At 45.1% G+C, this 24477-nt stretch overlaps 1 protein-coding gene across 4 annotated transcripts in view; it reads left to right on the top strand.

Moving 5' to 3' along the window:
• JADE2 (jade family PHD finger 2) overlaps positions 1 to 24477 on the top strand; it is a 353383-nt gene that overhangs the window by 140179 nt on the left and 188727 nt on the right. The window lies entirely within an intron of this gene.

Below are 24477 nucleotides of genomic sequence, written 5' to 3' on the forward strand. Positions count from 1 at the left end.
CCCCACTGCCTAAATCTCCCGCTTTGTACCCAATCCTTACCCCCCCCCCCCCCGCAGCCATCCGACAGTGCACCCCCTAATAAAATGTGTTGGCATGCCTATGCTGCTGCTGCTGATAATCAGAAGAAAGTTGCAAGTACTAGCTCTCAGCTATTGGCTAGTCCTGAAAGCTATGCTGACTGCTGATTTGTTTGTCCACCCGTCAGTATTATAATAAGATTTTGTATGTGTATTTAAAGCAGGTTTTAAATGTGTATTTAAAAGATTTTTTTTCAAATACATGAGACGGGGAGTTTTTCTGTGTACTTAGCACATTTTTTAAATTCCTCTGATGCATTTGCGAATGCTTTTGTAAAAGTTTTAAAACCTGGGTACAAGTGGGTCATTAATGTTCTTAATGTTTGCCGGGCATTTCGCCAGGAGCCTACACTACTGTTACCGATAGTCACAAATGCTAATTTAGTTTGTATATGATCATAATTGTGGCTTTTTAGTGATCACAGTTTGTACCATTGATTTGCATCAGGACCTTAGCATCTATAGTAAAGTACTGGTTTATCTAGTATCTTGTCATTAAAGTACACAGGCATGAGTCTTGCCTTTCTACAATTCCTTCATAGAATTTTAAGACGTGGATTATAATGAAGTGTGTACCTTCCCTTTTTTTTATCCTTGCTCATTAAAGAAATAAAATCTCACCAAGCTAAAGAGAACACAAAGTGAGACCGTGGAGGAAACTAATGAGTAGAAAATGGATAGGTCAATAAACACAAGACCAAATGTACACTGCAAAACTATAATTAATATCAAGCTTTCATCGGCTCAGCCTGAGTACAATGTTAACTGACAGCTTGGGAGATTAAATGTACAATGTGGACTTTGATAAACCTGCTGCGCCGGAGGAGAAGCTAGTGCTGCACCATTGTTCTTGTTTTGTATTATCCTGGGAGCAAAGGCCGGAGTGATGGTTTGGAGGGTGAGCTTTGTAATATGTGGGTGATAAAGTTCCAACATTCACAGTGGGTGAGTGACTCATCTCTATAGATTTATAAATCAGTGATAGTACTGGTAAGTACAATAAAGCATCAAGTCTGATGCTCCTACAGGCTCTGATGTTGTTCACTATGTAACGGTTTCCTTAATGATGGAGTTACACAGATGGAATTATTTTAGCATAAGGACTTCAATTGTTTATTTTTTTTAAATCTCTTTGAATTACACGTGTTGCATAGATCCACATAAGCACCACGAATGTGGTAACGTTAGAGGGGGTTATTCAGACCTGATTGCACGGCTATGAATTTGCAGCCCAGGCAATTATCGAATGATTGCGCATTAGTACAGCTCGCAGTACTCATACATGAGACCATCCTGCAATAAAATTTAGCATCTTTTTTTTTTTTTTTTTAAATCACAATTTGCAAGATGATTGACAGGAATCCGGTGTTTGTGGGTGTCACCCAGAAATTTACTAGGAGTAATACAGGCGTGCCCGAATGTATTCAGTGATGGCCTGTGACGTCAGCTTTGGTCCCAATCAGCTTGTTTTTATTGCACTGGCCGTGTAGGTCCTGGGTTACGCACAGACTGCACAGTCTTGGAAAAAATGTTCGATGGTGATCGCTTGCTTCTGGATTTGCAACTAATCGCAATATATTCACAGGCATGCCCAGGGCTGGAATTCCCTCTGGCTGGGCGGTAAATACCTGATCATAATGATTTAAAAGAAGGGCTGGTTGACTGTTATGAAAGATGATCTGATGCCCAATACCTGTACCCATGATATGCAGCAGGACCAATGAGGGATGTCACTAGTGATTACATGCTGCTTGTGCCCAGATTCAGTCCCGGCATCAGCAATTGTGTATCGCCAGCGATGTTGGGCTGGGTATTTTGATATCGATGGAGAGCTTTGAAGAAATTGGCAAAGGGGGAAAGGCAGATACATATTGGTGGTAGAGGTAAATGAGATGAATGACTGCATTAAGGATAGCTTAAAGTAAGGAGAGGAGAGCCAGAGGAAGACCAGACAGGAGAAGATTACAGTAATACAAGGGGACATTTTACTCTTATCAACAGTAATGGTTCTAGATTCTGATTATTGAGAGGTAGAGGCAGCATAATTGTAAGGGTTCTGGATGGGAGAAAAACTATAAGTTCTGTTTTTGGCATATTGAGTTTGAGAAAGTGGTGGAATATCCAAAAGTTTAATTTGATAAAAATGGAATTTTTAAAGTATGGGATATGCTTGTGGATGTTACGTATTTTTTTAGTGCACCTCATCAGATTTTTCTACTTTCACAAATACCTAGTCGACATTCCAGTGTTTGCAAGATACACCATAAACTAGTAAGTAGGTGTATACCTTCAACTAAGTTGGTTGGACCATACGAGCACTGCATTCATTTATTGCAATATGCTTCAGCAATGAGGGATCTGCAATGCTTACATCACTCTTTCCCTGTTTCTGTCACAAGAAATATTTTTTGCTTTGCTCCCATCTCAGAATTAGCCCTGTTTTGTGAAAGTCAGTTAGTAACTCTTGTTTTTGAAGTGTGTTTTACATACAGTAATTTATATAAAAACAATTAACTGTGGATAATTCTTTACCTCAAGTCTTCGTTCAAATGACATGTAGGGTGACATTCTATGGTTTGCGCTAAATGCGCATGTTTTATTAGCGCACCATATCGCCGCAAATCGCATTTTTCAGCCAAAATGCGCATATTTAATGTGATGCGCATTGGAGGCTGAAAAGTGCGAAGAGGGGCGATTTGCAGCGAAGTGGTGCGCTGTATTTAGTCCTAAAAATGTGCGATTTTCAAGTCTGAAAATCGCACATTTGCAGGACAGCGCAAAGTTTTAAAAAAAAAAACGAGCGCGGGGTCCCCCGCCCGAGCATAACCAGCCCCGGGCTCACTGAGCCGGTGCTGGTGACATAAAATCAGGGTCCCCGACAAATAGGGGTCCCCTTGATTTTATGAAACCAGCACCGGGCTCAAGGTCTGGCGCTGGTTCCCAAAATACGGGGGACAAAGTGACTAGGGGTCCCCCGTATTTTAAGAACCAGCACCGGACACAACCAGCCAGCAGGGTAATGCCACAGCCGGGGGGAGACTTTTTATACAAGTCCCCCCGGCCAAAGCAGTAACCCCCTGGCTGGTCAGCATGGGCAGGGGTCCTGAGGAAGTGGGGACCCCCCCAATGAAGGGGTCCCCCCCCTCCAGGACTTACCAGCCCATGCTGATAGTCAGGGGCTGTCCCCGATGCCCCTGGGCGGTGGGCATCGGGCTGATGATTTGTGTAAAAAAAAGAATGAAAACTATTGTTTTACACTGGCGAACTATGAGTCCCAGCAAGCCTACCCCGCATGCTGGGACTTGGGGAACCACAAGTCCCAGCATGCGGGGCATTAAAGGGCCCGCTGGCACTTGTAGTTCTGCAGTGAAAAAAATAGTGCACAAAATCACACTGACACCCTGTAAAATAAAACTTTAATACACACAAAACACACACACACTGATACTTACCTACCTTGAGCCCGTAGGTCGGTCCCTGGATCCTGGGTCCGTCCTCCGGGGCTCCAGGGCAGAAGAGTCCGGTTCCGGGGCCTTGGTCCTGGTTCCGGGGCTCCTGGCGTGAAGAATCCGGGGTCCGGGATCCGTGGTAGTCCCCAGGGGTACCTAAGGAGGCAAATCCAACTCACCTGCTCCCCGGCGGCGACCTCCGGTGACAGCGCTGCTCCAGACTGGTACCCGGCTTGCAGGACTTTGCCCGGCGCTGAGATGTTTCCTCCTCACCGTCTCTGCACAGAATGATTTCTCGGCCAATCAGGAGCCGAGAAAGTCGGCTCCTGATTGGCCGAGAAATCATTCTGTGCAGAGACGGTGAGGAGGAAACATCTCAGCGCCGGGCAAAGTCCTGCAAGCCGGGTACCAGTCTGGAGCAGCGCTGTCACCGGAGGTCGCCGCCGGGGAGCAGGTGAGTTGGATTTGCCTCCTTAGGTACCCCTGGGGACTACCACGGATCCCGGACCCCGGATTCTTCACGCCAGGAGCCCCGGAACCAGGACCAAGGCCCTGGAACCGGACTCTTCTACCCTGGAGCCCCGGAGGACGGACCCAGGATCCAGGGACCGACCTACGGGCTCAAGGTAGGTAAGTATCAGTGTGTGTGTGTGTTTTGTGTGTATTAAAGTTTTATTTTACAGGGTGTCAGTGTGATTTTGTGCACTATTTTTTTCACTGCAGAACTACAAGTGCCAGCGGGCCCTTTAATGCCCCGCATGCTGGGACTTGTGGTTCCCCAAGTCCCAGCATGCGGGGTAGGCTTGCTGGGACTCATAGTTCGCCAGTGTAAAACAATAGTTTTCATTCTTTTTTTTACACAAATCATCAGCCCGATGCCCACCGCCCAGGGGCATCGGGGACAGCCCCTGACTATCAGCATGGGCTGGTAAGTCCTGGAGGGGGGGGACCCCTTCATTGGCGGGGGCCCCACTTCCCCAGGACCCCTGCCCATGCTGACCAGCCAGGGGGTTAATGCTTTGGCCGGGGGGACTTGTATAAAAAGTCTCCCCCCGGCTGTGGCATTACCCTGCTGGCTGGTTGTGTCCGGTGCTGGTTCTTAAAATACGGGGGACCCCTAGTCACTTTGTCCCCCGTATTTTGGGAACCAGCGACGGACCTTGAGCCCGGTGCTGGTTTCATAAAATCAAGGGGACCCCTATTTGTCGGGGACCCTGATTTTATGTCACCAGCACCGGCTCAGTGAGCCCGGGGCTGGTTATACTCGGGCGGGGGACCCCGCGCTCGTTTTTTTTATTTTTTAACCATTTCTATTAGTTTTTACAGCAGAACCCTGCACGGAACATTGCGATCTGTGCAGGGTTCTGGCTAATTCGCCTAACAGACCCAGGTCTGAAATAAGTGCGATAATTAGTCACTTAAAAAATGCGATGTGCAAATGCGCATAGCATTAAATAAGCGACTTGTATACTTTTCTGTGCGAAAACATCTGGATGCGATAAAAATGCGAATTAATCTCGCATTTTTATTCACCAGACCTTAACGCACATAATATGCGATTTCAGCCCCTGTGCGCATCCCATTAAATAAACGATTTCATGGGAAAATGCGATGTCGCCATTTTGTGGTCTAATTACCGCAAAAAAACGATAATCGCATCCCATAGAATGTCACCCGTAGTTCCACAGACATACATTTTAATACTGTGCTACTTATAGGACCTTATATTGGCTGACTCGCAAGTCTGCGAATTCACAGCGTCCCACAGTCGCCGCTTGTTGGTATTGCCTAAGCCGCCCTCCCACGGCGGGTTTGCGCACACGTCTTCGAATGGAAGTTTAACATCAAATGATGTGGAGGGTGCACGCATATCTAAGTGACTCAGGTCACTTAGATTTGCATACACGCTCAACAGGAAATGAGCGGGCAGCTGACATCTGGTGATTTCCATGGGAACGCCCTCATGACAAGGCCCACGAAATGCTGGGCATTCCCATGGGTGAATCCCCCGGCCTGCTGCCACCACACCCCCTGCCCGCAATCTTGGGTGGGTGCGTGCGAACACTTTGTTGCTGTGGCCGCATGGACCAGGCATCAGCACATGCGCAGAAGAAAAACATTGGTTCGCAAGGGGAACCGAGTGAATTAGAATAATCCCCACTATACAATATATTCGATTTATGCATGTTATATTGTACCTGTTAATAACACAGCGGAACAGTCCATTTTAGGGCTGAACCATTATTCATGTGAATACAGACTAGCAATTCCCAAGCACCAGTAGTGCTTCAACCAACTGGTAGGATTCCACAACAGTAGATAATAGGTTTTGTGTAAATTATACTTTATACAGTATGCCATCATATGGTCTCACTTTATTTAAATAAGCAAATAAGCCTATTAAATCATACTTAAAAGCAAATCTTGGAATATATTAATTAAAATAAAAAACAATGTGCTTTTGGCAAGCAAAATAAATCCACAATTTAAGCTTTGCACAAATAACTGTTACATTTCCAGCGTGACATATGGAAAATAGGTTTTTATGAGTAATTGCTTTTATTATTATTACTTACTCACATTATTTTGGCACATACCATGGTTATTTTTATCAACCAGACAAAAAAATGGGATAGCATATTTATTTTACACTACTACAGCCTATCTACATAAGTATAATTGATGGTTTGTGCGTATGGACGTTCCATGATAACGCTTTTGTCTTCAAACTTTGCACACTACGTTATCATCTTAAGGGACAATCTACGTTCGGACGACCCCTTAAGGGTGCTGTCATAAGGATCTATTTTATTACTGTTGTTTTCATGCATTGTGATATGTCGTTGGAAAACGTATGACTGGCTGCTGATGCAGCTGCCTCTTTCCCCCGCTCAGGACACGTCATTGAGCAGCGTGTGCTGAGTGGGGGAGAGAGGCCGTGCTGCTGCAGCATCCTCTGCTCTCTATTCCCACTGCCCAGTCTGTGCAGCGGGGGAGGGGGCACAGGCCCCTCCAAAAGACCCAGGCCTGGGTAAAAAGTACCCACCCCCCTCTCGGCAGCACTGAATACAACACAATAAACAGGCTCCCTTAAGTGTGGACCCTTTAGCCCCCTCTGCTCCCCTTTGGCTGCTGCTGCTGGCTTTGGCTGTTTTGTGCCGCTTTGAGAAGTTTGGGGCCTATTGGGGGGGGCTCAGGAGGGGCCTCCAGTGTTAAAGCGCTCAGCCATTTATCTGTTCGGGCATTCCTGTGTTTGGTCACCCTAACACACAGCGGCCCTGATCCTCCCCGAGCAGCAACAGGGAGGATCAGGTACGGGGGGGGGGGGGGAGGGAATCAGCGACAGGGGGGATGGTGGTGCACCCTTTCTTTGCAATGGCATGCCCGGAAATTTCTCAGGAGAGCTCGCTTCTGCAGCGCAGCTCAGCCTGAGAAATTTTCGGGCTTACCACCGAATGGGTTAAAAACCTATAAGGGTTCATTCACTTTAAATAACTTTAGGCCTTAAACTAGTAGTACAGTAGTATAACATTAGGAGATGTTTATCTGTGCTATTTATATACTAACAGCACTGACCTGTTTATTGTGGAAGAGATCCAGACTTTGGATTGACATGCTTTAGGGCAATAGGTCTGATATTGATCTATATGCTTTATGTCGATATGGGCAATAGGTCGACACAAGCAAAATGTCAACATGAGTTTTTCTAAATTTTTTACATTTTTGAAACTTTTTCATACATTACCTTGCACAAGTACTACATTTGGGAACCGTAAAGTGTGCCAAGCATAACCATAGTGGAGCAAGGCACCTGACCTGAATCATGGCGTGCAAAGCAGTATACTAATTGATGGCCAACATGCTGAAATCTTCAAATTGGCACCAAAATAGTATAAAACTCATGTACACTTTTTCATTTGTTGACATTTTGCATGTTAACCTTTTGGGTTCGACCTAATTACAGTCTACCCTGTGATTCACACAAGTTATTTCTGATTTTACTGTATTTTATATTGCCTCCAATTTCTTCTTAAACTTTTGGTATAAAAATGATAACACAAGTCTTTCTATGTATCTGGCTATAATTGTCCTTATAACATTCATGTTACCTTGGATACCATGAATTTCCAATACTATCTGTATTTGTGCACTTATTCTACATTTACTGCCATATGGTAAGAGGATTTAACCTGTGACAAAACATCATACAGTATGTTCTATATACTTTACCAGGCCTATTGAAATTTTAAATGTCAGTGTCATGAAAAAGTATATCGTTTTATTCTGTGATGTATAATGCCTTGTAATTAATCATTCGCTTTGTTGATTTAAAATTGTGTACAGGGCCACTGTGTTGCAAAAATATGTACAGTGTACTTATGTGGCTTTGATGGTGTAGTCACACTATGGCGGCATATTGACCCTATGAGTGCCAATATCGTCGCTCACAGAAATTCAAATAAATTAAAAAAAAAAGATTATATACTATATCCTATATAAGGTAAATATTACAGGTCATCATAATGGATAAAAATTTTGTTTCCAAATTTTGACACCTCTTTTGACAAATTGACTTGGCACTCAAAGGGTTATTTAGATGCAAAAGTCGCAGAAACAGACAAGTCCATGAAATGGTTGCTACACGCTTGAGTTTTTGAAGTCCCTCCACTGTTACGTCCCATAAACAGTCACTTCCTTTTACTCTCTTTAAAAATAACTCCTTACTTCATCGTTCATTGCTAATCAGTTGCTTAATGTGCGCAGTGTGATTTACTTTACAGTACTCAGTACAAAAACACTGAGCTAACCTGCACAAAAAACAGCGATGCATCTACCTCTGAGGAAGGCCTATAGAAAGTTGGTCACTTAAGAGTCTTTAAAGAAGGTATTGGGCAAGGGAAGTAGATTTTGGTGTCAGCAACCTAGAGATGATGCTGGAGGACACATTAGCAGAATACATTAGTTCCCAAGAGATGTGTTCATTGATAAAACTTAGTGGTGGTTTTGATGGCTATGTAGTAATGATTGTAGGTTATGGAAGAGAGGCAAGAAATTCCATGGAGAAGACTTGGAGACTAGAGTGGGGTAAGATTATAAGAGTGAAAAAGAATCCATTGAAGCTAAGTGGTCCAGCAGGGTTATTCTCCAGGTAGCTAGTGTTATATAGAGTATGAGGAGCAATGTGATTCCCAAACTCAGTCCTCAAGGACCCCTAACAGGTCTTATTTTCCAGGTAACCTGTTATTGTTTTATATGTGACAGTGACACAGTGCACCAGCTGGGTCACCTGGAAAATGTGAAATGTTAGGTGTCCTTGAGGACCGAGCTTGGGAACCACTAGTCTATAGTGTTCATTCTAGCACTTATTAGGCCAAGATGGAAGTGAGTTTTAAGTCCTGGAATATTGCCCAGGGAGGATCCTATTTACTCAGAAGCAATGTGCAGGTCTTCAGGTAGTCGCTGATGGTAAAGTATACCTTGCTTGGCGGCTATGCTGATAACTGATTTTGTGGAAATCCTCTTTGGCAGGAAAGAACTGGTGCTGAATGCTGGAGGGCACACAGTATGGCAATATGAAGTGCCCAGATGGGGATATGGATGCTCAAATAAAGTGCCCAAATGGGTATAAATGCTCAACACATTTCAACATGTACCCACATCTTCCTCAGGAGATGGACTGATTGATTGTTGATGTTTTAGAATGTTTCAGTTAAGCTTCCCTGCTTCTACCAGATATTCAGATAATTTTGTCTTGCCATCTTAATTCATTATGCTTCACTTGATAATCCTCTCTGAAAATGTGAGGTAGCAACTAAAGATTAGTTCCGTAAATCATAGTAATGAACTTAAAGAATTGAAGGGCCGCATTAGGAGCATTGGAAATGAAAGCAATTAAAAATAAATGCATTACACATAAGAAATAAACACCATTATATAGAGAAAACAAAAATTATATATTGGCACATTTGATGACTTGGAAACATAATTTTGTTGTCCATGGCTGTAATAATATTTTTTTCTTTCTGTGGAGTTAGAATAGCACTAATCAGCCTTTGAGCTTCATTTAAAACCAAGAGTGAATAGAGTGTTAGGAATCTGACAGCAATTCTTTAAGTAAAAGACAGGCTGGGAAATTCCAGGAGAGTGTTAAGAATCTGACAGCAATTCTTTAAGTAAAAGACAGGCTGGGCGATTCCAGCATTAACCATTCAATTTAAAATGCCTATAAATCGATGCTCCGTTTCCTCTCTGGTACTATGTAAAGGTGACAAATGGTAATTTAAACTATTCTAGGAAGTAAATCACTAATTCTTATATAAGTTATTTATGTCTTGATGAATGTGAGACTTGTTAAACGTTGCCAAACATTGATAGATCATATGAAATCCTGTTAGCTGCATGAATGGATAATTTGGGATCTTCGTGTGTGTGTGTGTGTGTGTGTGTGTGTGTGTGTATATATATATATATATATATATATATATCTATAAGAACATAAATATTTCTGCCATTCTAAAGAAGAACCAATGTTTTGCTAAAATATAAGTAAAATATTAGCTATCACCAAGAGTTCTAAAAGCTCAAGCAATGTATGACCAGATTCTTTAATATTTATAATTGTCCTGGTTACAGAAATCAACTAATAGTTGACTGAAGTACAAATGGGGTCCGGTTCTCTGTGTGACTTGGACCCCATACTGATGCAGAAACAGGAAAGATCGTATCAAGGCTAATGTATAGAGGCCAGAAAGTAAGCATCCTTTCTTCATTCTGCTTTTGTATGCCCAAATCTTAGTCCCCAGGTGCAGCTTTGTAAGCAGTGAGGTGGCGCAGGCGGCCAGTTCTCCAGCTTTTAGTGAGGTCCGAGTGCATTGATCCTTCTGCAGGTGCATGGAGCTCCGGGCTCTGCAGCCGGATGTGACGCGTTGTCACCAAAAATCACTTTCTAAAAATAATATATATAATATATTAACTTTTACGTGATGCATATGTTATACAGTATGTATGTTTTGCACATTTTGGGGTCTATGTAATTTCCGCTCAGACCAGACACTACGTAATTTACCTTTATCATCACTTAGATGCTCTTACTTTGGCATGCCACCGACATGTAGGTTTGCGTCCGTTGTTGCTACCCTCCACACACACACACACACACACACACACACATGTCGCACACCCAAATCCCCCCTGTCGCTCACCCTAATCCACCCTGTCGCTCATCTTATCACCCGCCCACCACTGCTTCCTCCCTCCGATTGTCCGGGTACCTGAGCTCCTGAATACATGTGTGCCCAAACACTCGAGAGCACCACCGTGTTCGAATACCCAAATGCTCCCAAACACCTGAGTGCACGAATGCGCTCAAATACCAGAGTGCTTGAACACCTGAGCGTCACAAACATATCGATTGCCCAAACCCGCCTTAATAACCGTGCACTCGGAGGTACCCGAGTGCCAGAAAACCCAACTGCACAAATGCACTTGAGCGCCACCGAATTACAGAGTCCCACAGATCTTTACCTGCATCTTCTGATTTCTGCAACATGGACAATCAGAAGATGCAGCTAAACATCATCTGGACTGCTCATTGTGACATTGCCAGTAGAGTTAAGGCTTTAATTGGCATGTTCATATTGCAGTGTTTTTACATATACCATAACATGTATCCACACAGAGAACAAGTGGGGGTGTGCACCCTGCGCTTCACTTCTCAAATATCAATTTTTACATACACAGTGGTTTGGTACAAATAAACAAAATAAGAATAATCAGTATAAAAAATTACATAAAATAAATAAGAGTAGGCTATAGTAGAAAATTTAATTTGGCTATAATGTAAATAAATAATAGCTAATACCGGTATACATACACATATGGACTGGGGGTCACAAGACAAAAATATATAAAGGTCCAGTACCAATGCGATGTAAGTGAGGATAAAAGATTCTTTGCTTATGCAGTATTTCATAGTTAATAGGAACCTATTTTACAAGGTGCATTGGGTCTGCCGGCAGACTTCCTGTCAGTGCCGTATATATGCGCAAATGGCGTTGGCGGGATCACCACAATCATCGGCTAGTTATGCCAGCAAGGCTTCCTCAGGATGGTGTGTGTTTGCATACATAACTGTTGGGAGGTATGTATGGAGTATATTGGACATTGCAGTGTGTGGCATATTGTGTCTGGGGGCATTGCTGTATGTGGCATAATGTGTCAGGGGCATAGCAGTGTGTGGTATAATGTGTAAAGAGCATTTTGCGATTATTATGCATTTCTTTTTTTTTTTTTTTTAGTAGCTCTTCAGGCGGTTTATTTTGTTCTCAAGTAGCTCTTGTCCCAAAAAAAGGTTGGAGACCAATAAATCTACAGCATCCGATGCGCACAGGAAAACGCATCGGGTCTTATTATATGTCAAACAGGTCCGATTTGGCCATTTTTCATCCGATTATATCAGGGAGATCCATCCAAATTGGATAAAAACAGACAGAGGGGGGTATTCAATGTATGAGCACCTTTACTGTATGCCTCCCATTTCTGTCCATCCTGCCCCCTTCCCACTCCATCCCATACTGTAACTGCAGTGGGTACCGCTGGTTCCTGAGGTGCCTACCCCAGCTCCCACTGTGCATGTCAGAGACAGTGCAGGCCGGAGCTCACTTTTATATAGATTATTTCCACTGGGACCCAATCCAAAAGAATATATTTGTATATTTTATCTTCAGTGTATTGTTTTATTTCCATGTCAAACAACTTAATAGCCACATACCCATGGGTGCCGGACGGTTCACAGACAGTCGGGATTCCGACAGTCATAACTCCGAAGTCGGAATCCTGACTGCTCCCTCATGGGGGTCCACGACCCCCAAAAGGGGCTTTATTGCGCTCCCACCGCTGTGCAGTCGGGATTCCGACGTCGGAGTAATGACTGTCGGAATCCTGACTGTCAGTGTGTTATACCACACCCATTATGTTGTAAGAAGATTTAAAAGAATACTTGTTGTATAAATGTTTTAAACATGAAGTAAACTGATTTAAGGAATTGTGGCAACTTCCAATTCCCTTAATAATCCATCTTTCTGTTCTTGTGTATTCAACATCAGAGCGATAAGTAATGATAAAGAGATTGGGAGAAGGGAAATTGATCATTCAGTTGGATGGGCAAGGGGCAGCTGTGGTAATGTGTTTGTCACCTTCTTTGTGCCAGAACATTACAAAGATAAGGATACATTGTACAGCAACTAATATCCCAATTCTACTCCTAGATGAATTACATACCACAATCATTCATGTAACACACAGTTCTTTGTATACTAGTACAGCAAAATGCATTATCTGTAACCACAAATAATTAATTGTGCAGTTCCTGAGTGTGGTTTATTCTTGAGATTTATGGCTTGTAAATCAGCTGTATACTCTGATTACTGGAATAGTGACGCATATGTCATCTCTTTGTAAAAAAGTGATTCACTATTCTCTGTCATTGGTTCTTTTGCCAGACAGCAAGTAAAACATTAAAAATTGACCTACTATGTTATAATAAACATGTGAGATGTTTCTTAGTGTCTTTTTATGTTACATTCTGTTGGGCTTTTCTACACAGTTAACATGTTCTAATATTTATTGCATTATAGCTTTCTGCAATCCACAATGGTTGAGCATAATTGTTTTATGTATAGTGATCCCCATTTAGCTTTGTTATTTATTGAGTGACAATTTGAGTTGTAATGGAAGCCAAGCTATACAATATAAATTTCCCTTTAGAAATACTGGGTTTCCAAGGCCCTCCCAGATCTTCCAGACTGTGTAAAATGCATAGTGCTACATACAATACGGAGAGATCACTGCTCCTAGACTCCAATTTCTCCACCTCAATCCGAAAGGTTATTCTCTACTGGAGGGTTGGCCAAAATCCCATAAGTAGATCACATGTGATATAGGGCCTTATTCTAGTTCACTCTCTCTGACAAAATCCTTCTTAGATGGATAAAACCATGTGCACTGCAGGGGGTGCAGATGTAAAATGTGCAGAGAGAATTAGATTTGGGTGAGTTATTTTGTTTCTGTGCAGAGTAAATACTGGCTGCTTTATTTTTACACTGCAATATAGATCTCACTTTGAAGTAAAACCCCACCCAAATCTAATTCTCTCTGCACAAGTAACATCTGCCCCACCTGCAGTGCACATGGTTTTGTCCATCTAAGAAGGATTTTGTCAGAAAGAGTGAACTTAGAATAGGCCCATAATGACTTTCAAGAAGTGTTATAGTAGTCTGCTCATAACCTCTGACAGGTGGACCAACTGCTAATGTGCTGAGGCACAGTACTTGAAAAAATGTCTCCACTATATATATATATTCTGTATCTAAAAAACCAGAAAGATCTGCTTGTATATCAGATTATTATGTTACAGCCATCACAGGCATTGTCTCCACCCCACCACGTTCTCTTTTTGGGTATTTTTTTCTCTCTCTCTCCGTGTTCTGCTTTCTATATAGCATTGCATTTCTATATACTGTTGCATATGTTGCGTAGAGCAATTTATGGAAAGTTGTCTTTCTTTTTTCATTTGCAGAGAACTAAATCTCTGAATGATTTTTTAACCAAACTGCAACATTACGTGTAAAGGGGCCTACACACGGGGAGATTTGCTTAGCGTTCTGAGTGATTTCTCAGCAAGATCGCTCAGCACTCATTAGGGCTGTTTCACACAGTACGGTTCCTGCCGCACGGTGAAATCCCGTACGGCCAGGGAGCCGTGCCGCACTCAGCAGTTGTGAATGGACACTATTGTGTCCATTCACACGGGACGGCCACGGCCCGGCCGCACGGCTGCAGCCGGATCCCCCCACTGGAAGGGACGGCTGCCGGGCTGTGGCCATTCCTGCCATTATAAAATTCTGAGTGCGGCGCGGCTCCCTGACCGTACGGGATTTCACCGTGCGGCAGGAACCGTACTGTGTGAAACAGCCCTTAATGTGCCAGCAATCAGTCAGGGCCAGTGTTCTCCGGTGAGAACACTGGCCATGACACCAGTGATTATAGATTTATAATGGATATTAATCGCTGGGTGATAGTGACGCACAGGGCTGCACATTGCTATCGCTATGGCCCCTACACACGGAGTGATATAGGGGCATTTTTTTAAAAGACCTGGGAGATCGTTTAGAAAATTACCTCAAATCGCCCCATTTGTAGGCTCCATTATAAAACAATTTAATAATAGAACCGCATGAGGATCGGACTGGCCCACAGTGGCATGGAGAAACCCCTGGTGGGTCCAACCGCCTGTTTGGTCACCACCTTATAAAGTGATCAGGCCCAGACTGTGCAATTGAATTTAATATTATAAATGTAATACTTTATACTGAACAATATGGACATTTCACTTGTTGCAGCTGTTATCCCATAACAGACAATCATAATCATCACAGGTCCTTGTTTACTTGCATCATTGCTTTGTCCTATGTAGACAGACAGAAATGCTTAGGGAGGCAGCCACAACAAATTAATTTGATTAAATGTGGTTATTCATTCACTTCTACTTCCATTAGCACACATCCTTTTTTCTTTAATGGAAAATATAGTGTACTGTATTTTTATTTAAACATTTCATTTACTAACATTCTTTACATGTAGTCTTCTAACAGAATGAAACCTAAATGTGTATGCTGAATTGCCTCACAGATACAGGTTTTTTTGTGATAAAGCATACAACTGTAAATTTCTCTTTCAATGGTCCTGGTGACACAGCTCAACATTGGGATGTAGGAGGGTCCGTAGGAGCCAGGCACCTATCCTAAAGCTTTTGGAGGGTAGGCTCCTCCCTTCTGCATCCCAGACTCCTCAGTTCGTGTTAGGTGCCCACTGGAGTGGGTGCTATTCTAAAGGGCTGCCGGAGCAGCCGAAGGATTAGAGTTAGTTAGGGTTTTTATTATTTTATTAACTTTTACACTAGCTAGGTAGGCACAGTGTGAGGATTCTCACTGAATCCTCACACTGACAGCGCAGAAGGAGCTGACAGAAGCGCGTCCTGTCGGCTCGCTGTGCACAGGGGAGACGCTGTCTGGCCTCCCTGTGCAGCGCTTACAGCTTCTTTTAAGAAGCTGCCTGGGCTCCGGAGCGCTCTGAAACCAGCTCCACGCTAGGTGGGGATCATGGGGGACAGGCGCTCCATGATGGCGGTGGCCATTTTCCGCGGAGCTTACACACTGAGCTCCTGTATGAGAGGACAGCAGTGTGTTACAGGCATGTTCCAAGTGGTCCCCAGCTGAGGGGGAGATACTGGAACTAGGAGATCCTGCAATGAGAGCGGCTGTCTGGGGGTGGTTGGCGCCAAAAGTCACGGACCCCGCAGCAGCAGGGACTTGGTCTCTTCCCTCACTCTGTTTTGGCGCCATTCGGAACGCTTGCAGCGGAGCTGAGCTGGCTGACAGATCCTGGCAGAGTGTTTGGATTTCCTGGGCATCGCTTTCCCCACATCTAAAACCATCAGACATATAAGTGACTGGGTGCATTGGCTCAGTATAAACGCCTGTACAGTGAATGCGCTGTGACTGTGTTATTTTACATCATGTCTGAGCATCAGTCTGTGGTTTTGGGGGAGGGAGCCCTTAATACATTGAGCGCTTGCAGTGTTTGTACACTTACTTACTGCCTAATGGTAGCCATAATTTTTATGTAGTATAACATCATAGAGTCATGGGATGGGGAAGATCTAGCAATTAAGAGTTGCCCGTCTAAAGCTGCCCATACACTCCCCGATACGGGTGTGTGTTCCGTGCTTAACAAGCACGGATCACAATGCATTGCACTGCCTGTGCATGCGTTGTGCATGCAATGCGATGCAATGTGATGAAAACAAAGTACAAAAAGTATGTGCAAGCACATACTTTTTGTACTGTGCGACGAGGTGCCGCGGGAGCGCGCACCTCAAAGCACACATCAGGACAGCCCGCATCGCAGCGTGTATGTGCTGCTTAAGAAAGATATGGGGAGCGATTCTCTAACACAGAAATGCGGTAAAAACCCTGTTATCTGGGTTTTTAACGCATTTCTGTATGCTCTAACCCCCCTCTCCGCAGTGTCACCGCTGTGGAGGGAATTGCCAGCAAAAGCTGGCGATTCCCTACAGAAGCTTATGGGCTTGTTACCGCAGCGCTGTGTGAGGGATCCGTCACGGATCCCGCCCAGCATGCCCTGCGGCAGGCTCCGGCGCTCTGCGCATGCGCAGATAGACTCCCGGGTCACAGACCCGGAAGTCCAGCACCGCATCGCACGGGACAGCTCTTATCGCAATAGCTGTCCCTTGCGTTAATAACCGCATATGTTAGAGCATATGTGGTTATTAATAATGCGATGCCCGGCGATAATGGGCAGCAGATGTTACAACATCCCGCCCATGGCCCTTTAGCAGGTATTGTCTGGTGATCACAGGTAATTTTGGGCACATTGTGCATTAATTCCTCCATAATGACCCAAAACACATGTGGGCATGTCTGTCTGCCAGTGGTGGTTTTTACCTATGGGCTGCAGGGCTGCAGCCCCCCTGGGTAAAATCCGCCACTGTCTCTGCCTAAAGTGAAGCCAGATGCAGTCTGTGAGACTGCTCTGGCTTCAATGTGACTGGCAGTGACTTCCTTTTGGAAGTCTGACCTGCCAGTCACTCAAGGCAGTCCCATTGTGAGGTGTTCGGTCCCTTCGGGATGCCTCTCTGTGCGCCCATGGAGGCTTGGGCAAGCGCATGCACAGTATGTATGAAGATACTGCGCATGCATTGGCCCCATGCAGGGGACCGGCGGCTGGGACAGAAAATGTGGGTAGTGCGGTGGCGGCTGCAGCAGTAGAGGAGGGGGCGCATTTCGGCAGCCCCCCTCCTCCAAAATGGTAAGAGCCACCACTGCTGACTGCCAGTATATTGAGGAAATTGTATATATTGTGGTGCTCATTTGAGGAATTGACCTCTTAATACATTTGACCTGACTTGTAGTACACACTGTTTCCTAACGCCACACACATCCTGCATTATTCATCGAACAAGATTGCTTTTGTCTTTAAAAACAGAATTTATAATAAAGATTCTGTTTTCATATAATTACAGGTTTATAACAAGATAGTTTGGTACTTGTTTCCTAGAACGGCCACAATCGTGAGTGATCGTGGCTCTTAATTAAGGGACACGATCCTCATGATGTGGCCGATTTTTAACAATTTTTTCCCTTTGATTGACAGAAATCGGGTCAATCGGTCGGTCGCGACCAATTAAAATCGGCCGCGATGCGACCGACCGATTGACCCGATTTTTCCATAGACTTCAATGTTAAAAAATCTTTTAACATTGAAATCGGGAGGATCTTGTCGGTCTTGTGCCATTATAATGGCACAAGATGAGATGGACTTGATTAAGTCCATCTCACATAGGGAAAAATGATAAAAAAGGTGAAATGGGCCAATATGACCCATTTCACATTTTTTATGTGCCCGCCATGACCCCACGATAGACGTCAACCCGAAGCGTGGCGAGCGCAGCGAGCCCGCGAGGGGCGGCGGTGCGCGTCCTCCGACCTTTTCATTCCCCTACTATCCACTAGGGCGTGGAGTGAGAATAGAATAGTGTGGCGAGCCCGAAGCGTGGCGAGCGCAGCGAGCCCCGCGAGGGGACGCGTATACCTGTGAAGTTATACGCGTCCCCTCGCGGGGCTCGCTGCGCTCGCCACGCTTCGGGCTCGGTGGCTCGCTGCGCTCGCCACACTATTCTATTCTCACTCCACGCCCTAGTGGATAGTAGGGGAATGAAAAGGTCGGAGGACGCGCACCGCCGCCCCTCGCGGGCTCGCTGCGCTCGCCACGCTTCGGGTTGACGTCTATCGTGGGGTCTAGCCCACTTAGTAACATTTGGGGGGGCAATTGAAAATAATCAAGTGAAAAAAAAAAAAAAATCGGGTGAAAAATCGGTCGGTCGGATCGGTCGCATCGCATGCGACCAAATCGCATGCGATGCGATCGATCCGATTTTTTATCTTACGACCACAACGATCTAAATCGTTGTGGCCGTGCTAGGAAACAAGTACCGATAGTTTTTATCTTAAACTCAGAACTGATTTTGTTGGCAAATACTACACTTCTTTTTTCTGTCCCCAAAAAGAAATAAATAAAAAACTTAATGCCAAATTGAAAGCTATCAATCTTAGTATTTTGAATACTGGGTTGACTTTGTAAGTGAGAATGACAAGTATCCTTTAAATAATTCTACAATTAATCATCCCATGTCCTCTTTTAGCATCTGTTTTTAATTGGATCTTCTTCAGTCTTCCAAAAGTCAGAATAGCAAAACACCAGTAATCCCTAAGAACATCGGACAATAGATTTAAGAGAACAAATGGCTGAACATACTGGAATATTAATGGTGCAACCATGTTACTCGTGTATCTTAGTAAGCCAGTTTTAAATTAATTTACTATGTCAATTAGATGCTAAAGCAACTGAAATTAACTATTTTCCTTTCCATTTCGATATGGAATAGTGGTATAGATATGGCACATATCTTAAAGCTTCTTGGGAACCCAGGGTAATAGGAAAACTTTGGTGAACCATCACTTGAGCAGCTCTAACAATCTATGATGTATAAGTAGTGTTATAGTAGTAGTAGTACGTTTATTTATAAGGCGCCACAAAGTGTCCGCAGCGCCGTACATAGCAAAAAAAAAAACCAAAAAAAAATTACAAGGTAACGTACAGGGTGTGTAGAAAGATACAGTATGAATAGGGGTATAGCTGGTAGAACTAAAATCAGCATCAGTTCAGAAGTAGGTGTCAAAATAGTCAAGGAGACCGAAGATGAAGTAGAGGAAGGGAAGAACAGGACAGGAGCACAGGTGAGGTAATGAGGTAGGGTGAGTACGTGAGGAAGGAGGGCCCTGCTCATAAGAGTTAACATACTAAAAATAGGTGGGTGGACGAACGAAATACAATAGGATAAGTAGGAACGGAGGGGAACGGAGGCAGGATAGGAGGATCAAAAGAGGTTAGGAGGAGGGATAGGCTAGTCGAAAAAAGTGGGTTTTGAGGGAGCGCTTGAAGGAGGTAAGGGAATCAGATAGCCTGATGGGTGGCGGGAGGTTGTTCCAGTGCAGGGGGGCAGCGCGAGAGAAATCTTGGACACGGGAGTGGGAGGAGGTGATTAGGTGAGAGGTCAGTCGGCGGTCAGCGATGGAGCGAAGAGGACGGGAGGGAGTGTGGATAGAGATCAGTGAAGAGAGGTAGGGAGCTGTGGAGGAGGAGAGAGCCTTGTAGGTGGTGGTGAGGAGTTTAAAGAGAACTCGGAAAGGAATGGGGAGCCAGTGAAGAGATAAACAGAGGGGGGAGGCGGAGGTAGAGCGGCGGGAGAGGAAGATGAGCCTAGCAGCAGCGTTAAGAATGGATTGGAGAGGTGCGAGGCGGGTGAGAGGTAGCCCAGAGAGAAGGATGTTGCAGTAGTCAAGGCGGGAGATGACAAGAGAGTGAATGAGAATTTTGGTCGCGTCAGTGGAGAGGAATGGTCTGATGCGTGAGATGTTGCGTAGGTGAAAGCGGCAAGACTGTGAGAGAGCACGAATGTGGGGGGTGAAAGAGAGGGAGGAGTCAATGATGACACCGAGGCAGCGCGTTTGGTCGGTGGACGTGATCTCGGTTTCACCAATGCTGATGGAGATAGTGGGAGAAGAGGGGATGTTCGGGGGATGGAAGATTAGAAGTTCAGTTTTAGCCATGTTTAGTTTCAGGAAGCGTTGGGTCATCCAGGCTGAGATGGCCGTGAGGCATTCGGAGACCTTGGACAGAAGTGATGGGGATAAGTCGGGGGAGGAGAGATAGATTAGGGTATCATCAGCATAAAGGTGGTAATGAAAACCATAGGAGCTGATGAGGGTGCCCAGAGAGGTGATGTAGAGGGAGAAGAGGAGAGGGCCAAGGACTGACCCTTGGGGAACACCGACTGGCTGGGGGGTAGTAGGAGAGGAGGAGCTCGGAGTGGAGATGGAGAAGGAGCGATCGGAGAGGTATGAGGTGAACCAGGAGAAGACCGTGCCAGTGATGCCAAAGGAGCGGAGGGTGTTGAGCAGGAGAGGGTGGTCAACAGTGTCAAAGGCAGCCGACAGATCAAGCTGGATGAGGATAGAGAAGAGGCCTTTGGATTTAGCCGATAGTAGATCGTTAGTGACTTTGGTCAGGGCAGTTTCAGTGGAATGTAAAGGGCGGAACCCGGATTGGAGGGGGTCTAGAATGGAGTTAGCAGTAAGGTGGCTTAGGAGACGATTATAGGTCAGACGTTCTAGGAGTTTGGAGGCAAAAGGGAGGAGGGAGATGGGCCTGTAGTTGGATGGAGAGTTGGGGTCCAGATTTGTTTTTTTGAGAATTGGGGAGACAAGAGCGTGTTTGAAGGAGGAAGGGAAGATCCCAGAGGATAGGGAAAGATTAAAGAGGTGAGCCAGGTGAGAGCAGACTGATGGACTGAGACGACGGATAATATTGAAGGGGATAGGATCAAGCGGGCAGGTGGAGGGAGAAGCGGATTGAAGGATAGAGTGGACTTCAGCAGCAGTGGTGGGGTAAAATGAGGACAGGGGTTGGAAGGAGGGGAGTGGAGATGTAGGAGGGGAGGAGGGAGAGGGTGAGGTCATGGCAGCAGTGATGGCAGTCCTGAGAGAGGAGATTTTGGTTGAAAAGTAGGTAGCAAAATCAGCGGCTACGATGGAGGACGGAAGAGCTGGAGGAGGGGGGGAGAGCAAGGAGTTGAAGGTGGCGAAGAGCCTGCGGGGATTGGATGATTGGGAAAGGATGAGGGACTTAAAGTAGGATTCCTTGGCCAGAGCAAGGGCAGAGCTGAAGGAGGAAAGAATGAATTTGAAATGGAGATAATCCGCAAGGGAGCGTGATTTCTTCCAGAAGCGCTCAGCAGTGCGAGAGCACTTTTTAAGGAATCGGGTGATAGGTGAGTGCCACGGTTGGGGGTTGGAGCATCGAAGGGGGATAGAAGAGGGAGGGCAGGCAGAGTTCAATGCCGAAGATAGGGTGTCATTATAGAGGGAGGCAGCGAGGTTCGGGCAGGACATGAGGGCGATTGGGGCGAGAAGAGGACACAGCGTGTTTGAGAAGGCAGCAAGATCAAGTGTGTTGACGTTATGCCGTGAGACAATACGCTTGGGAGGGGGGGTGGGAGAGGGGGAAGCAGTGAGGGAGAAGGAGATGAGGTGATGGTCAGAAAGAGGAAAAGCTGAGATAGTGTAGTCAGTAAGGGAACAAGAGCGAGAGAAGACGAGATCGAGGGAGTGTCCTTGGATGTGGGTGGGAGAGGTAGTCCACTGAGATAGGCCAAGAGAGGAGCAGAGAGAGAGGAGTTTGGAGGTGCCAGGATCAGCGGGGTTATCCAAGGGGATGTTAAAGTCACCAAGAATGACAGATGGCAGGTCAGAGGAGAGGAAGTGTGGAAGCCAGGCGGCAAAGTTGTCAAGAAATTGGGAGATAGGGCCAGGGGGGCGGTAGATTACAGCGACACGGAGGTGGTAGGGGTGGTATAGACGGATAGAGTGAGACTCAAAGGAGGAGAAAAGGAGAGAGGGTTCAGGGTGAATGACACTGTGGGTGCATGAGGCTGAGAGGAGAGAACCCACACCGCCACCTTGGCGACCATCAGGCCTGGGAGTGTGAGAGAAAGAGAGGCCACCGTGGGAGAGAGCAGCTGGAGAGACAGAATCAGAGGTGGAGAGCCAGGTCTCAGTGATAGCAAGGAGGTGGAATGCTCTAGAGATGAATAGGTCATGGATGGCAGGGAGTTTGTTGCAGATGGATCTGGCGTTCCATAGTGCACAGGAAAGAGGGGGGGTGGGTTGTGTATTTATGTGGATAAGGTTTTTGGGATTGCAGAAGCGAGGGGGGGTCATTGGGAGGGTGGGGGTGCGGGGGCGAGTGGTCAGGATAGGTATGGGATGGGAGGGGGGAGGAGCAGTTGGAGAAAGTGAAGTTGAGAGATTAACAGCCATGAGGAACCGAAGGTGAGAGGGTAGGTTAGTGAAAGCAGACAGAGGGATTTGGGAGGACAGCCAGCGTCTGTAGTAAATTTGGTAGAAAACAGAGTGAGAGAGAAGGTAACAGGCAAGGAACTACTGTCAGAGAGGAGACCAGTGGGTAAAATCAGGTTGATTGAGTAATCCAATTAAGTATGAAACAACAACAAGTGAGAGGATGAAGGGAACAGAGAAGGTCAGAAGTGAGGCAAATGTGAGCAGGCGTGAAGAGGGAAACAGGGTGCGATAAATGTGTGGCAAAGATAAGAGAAAGTAATAGTGAATGAGTAAAAATGACATACAATGTTGGAAAAATATAGACACAATGAATTTAAATGTCAAAATTGAGCAACAGGTTACAATAGGATAGAAAGAAGATGAATATATTACAATAAAACAGAATATGAAAATTTAGACTGTGTTCAAACTCACCTTTTTCAGTATTCTAACTCACCTGCTTCAGTTTCCAACTCACTTAAGTAATCAAGCTTCACTTTAGTAATGCAAGCTTCCCTCTCAATGAGCACGCCGAGATGCTTATAGATGCTGACTTATTGCTCATGTCATATGCCAGAATTGCTGAATCGTGAGATAGGGGGTTATTGGATTTCGGTGTACTTCTTAGTACCACGGACAGAGAACTATTTATTTTTATTTACATACATATTCCGCAGCGCTTTACAGAGGATATTTGAAAAATTAACATAAGTCCCTGCCCCAGTGGAGCTTACAATCTATATTCCCTACCACGTGTACACGGACCAAATAACCTACCAGTATATTTTTGGAATGTGGAAGGAAGCCCACACAAGCACGGGGAGAATATACAAACTCCTCACAGTAAGGGCCATGGTGGGAATGGAACCAATGACCTCCGTGCTGTGAGGCAGTAGTGCTAATCATTTGGGTTGCTTTGATTTTTTTTTTTTTTTTTTATCACAGTTGAATGCAAATCCGCTGTACTTGCTCCTGAAAACACAAGCAAATGGTTGTCATGAAGAGATTTAGGGGGGTATGCAATCTGTGTCATGCTCCCGCAGCCATCTCGCGACGGGGGAAATGGCTGCGGGGCCCTATTCAATGCTGTCTTCCTCGACAGCATTGAACAGGGGTTCTCCGCAGAACGAGCCTGACATCACAAGCTGTCGGGTTCTTTCTGCCGAGAAAAGCCTGAAATAAGTGAGCACCCGGCCGTAGCTCGTCTATTTCTGTTCTCAACTCGCGGGCAGGCCCCTTTCTCGCCGCTCGGCGGCTGGGACATTGAATCATGACCGCCGAGATCAAGTCGAGCAAAGCGAGAGCGGAACAGGGGCACAGCTTGCTCGACAGCCGTTTCCCTGACATTGAATACCCCTTAGTGTTCACTTCAGGGTATATTGTCTTTGGCGTGCACATGCTAGAAAGCGTGAGTTGACCAATGCAAAAAAGATTAGGTCATTAAGAGGACAAAGGCATTACAAAAAAGAGGACAAAGGCATTACAAAAAAAGACTACTTTTGGGACTATTTGTTATTCAGGGGACAATTTTGGGTACATTATTGAATAAAAGGACCGATACGGTAAAGGTTTAAGCTGCATGGGGAGGGGGTTAGGTTGTGGGCAGCAGGATTATCAACATGAAATGTTGGGGATTTTTTCTGTGTTTTTTTTTCTTTTTGTATTGATTACGTGTTGATTGAAAATGGTAATGTGGTCTGAAGCATTTTGTATTGATTACGTGTTGATTGAAAATGGTAATGTGGTCTGAAGCATTTTTGAGCGGAACAGTACACTATATAGGGATCTACATACTTATGAAAAATTTAAAAAAAAATCACGTGGGCCTTTTCTGTGTCAGCCCGTTTCCAGTGTGATTTGTGCATGTCATCCTTTTGTGTCGACTTGATGAAACACACCCGTTTTGTATCCAT

Source organism: Crinia signifera, chromosome 4 (genome assembly GCF_055691185.1).
Source record: "Crinia signifera chromosome 4, ASM5569118v1, whole genome shotgun sequence".
Classification (NCBI taxonomy): domain Eukaryota; kingdom Metazoa; phylum Chordata; class Amphibia; order Anura; family Myobatrachidae; genus Crinia; species Crinia signifera.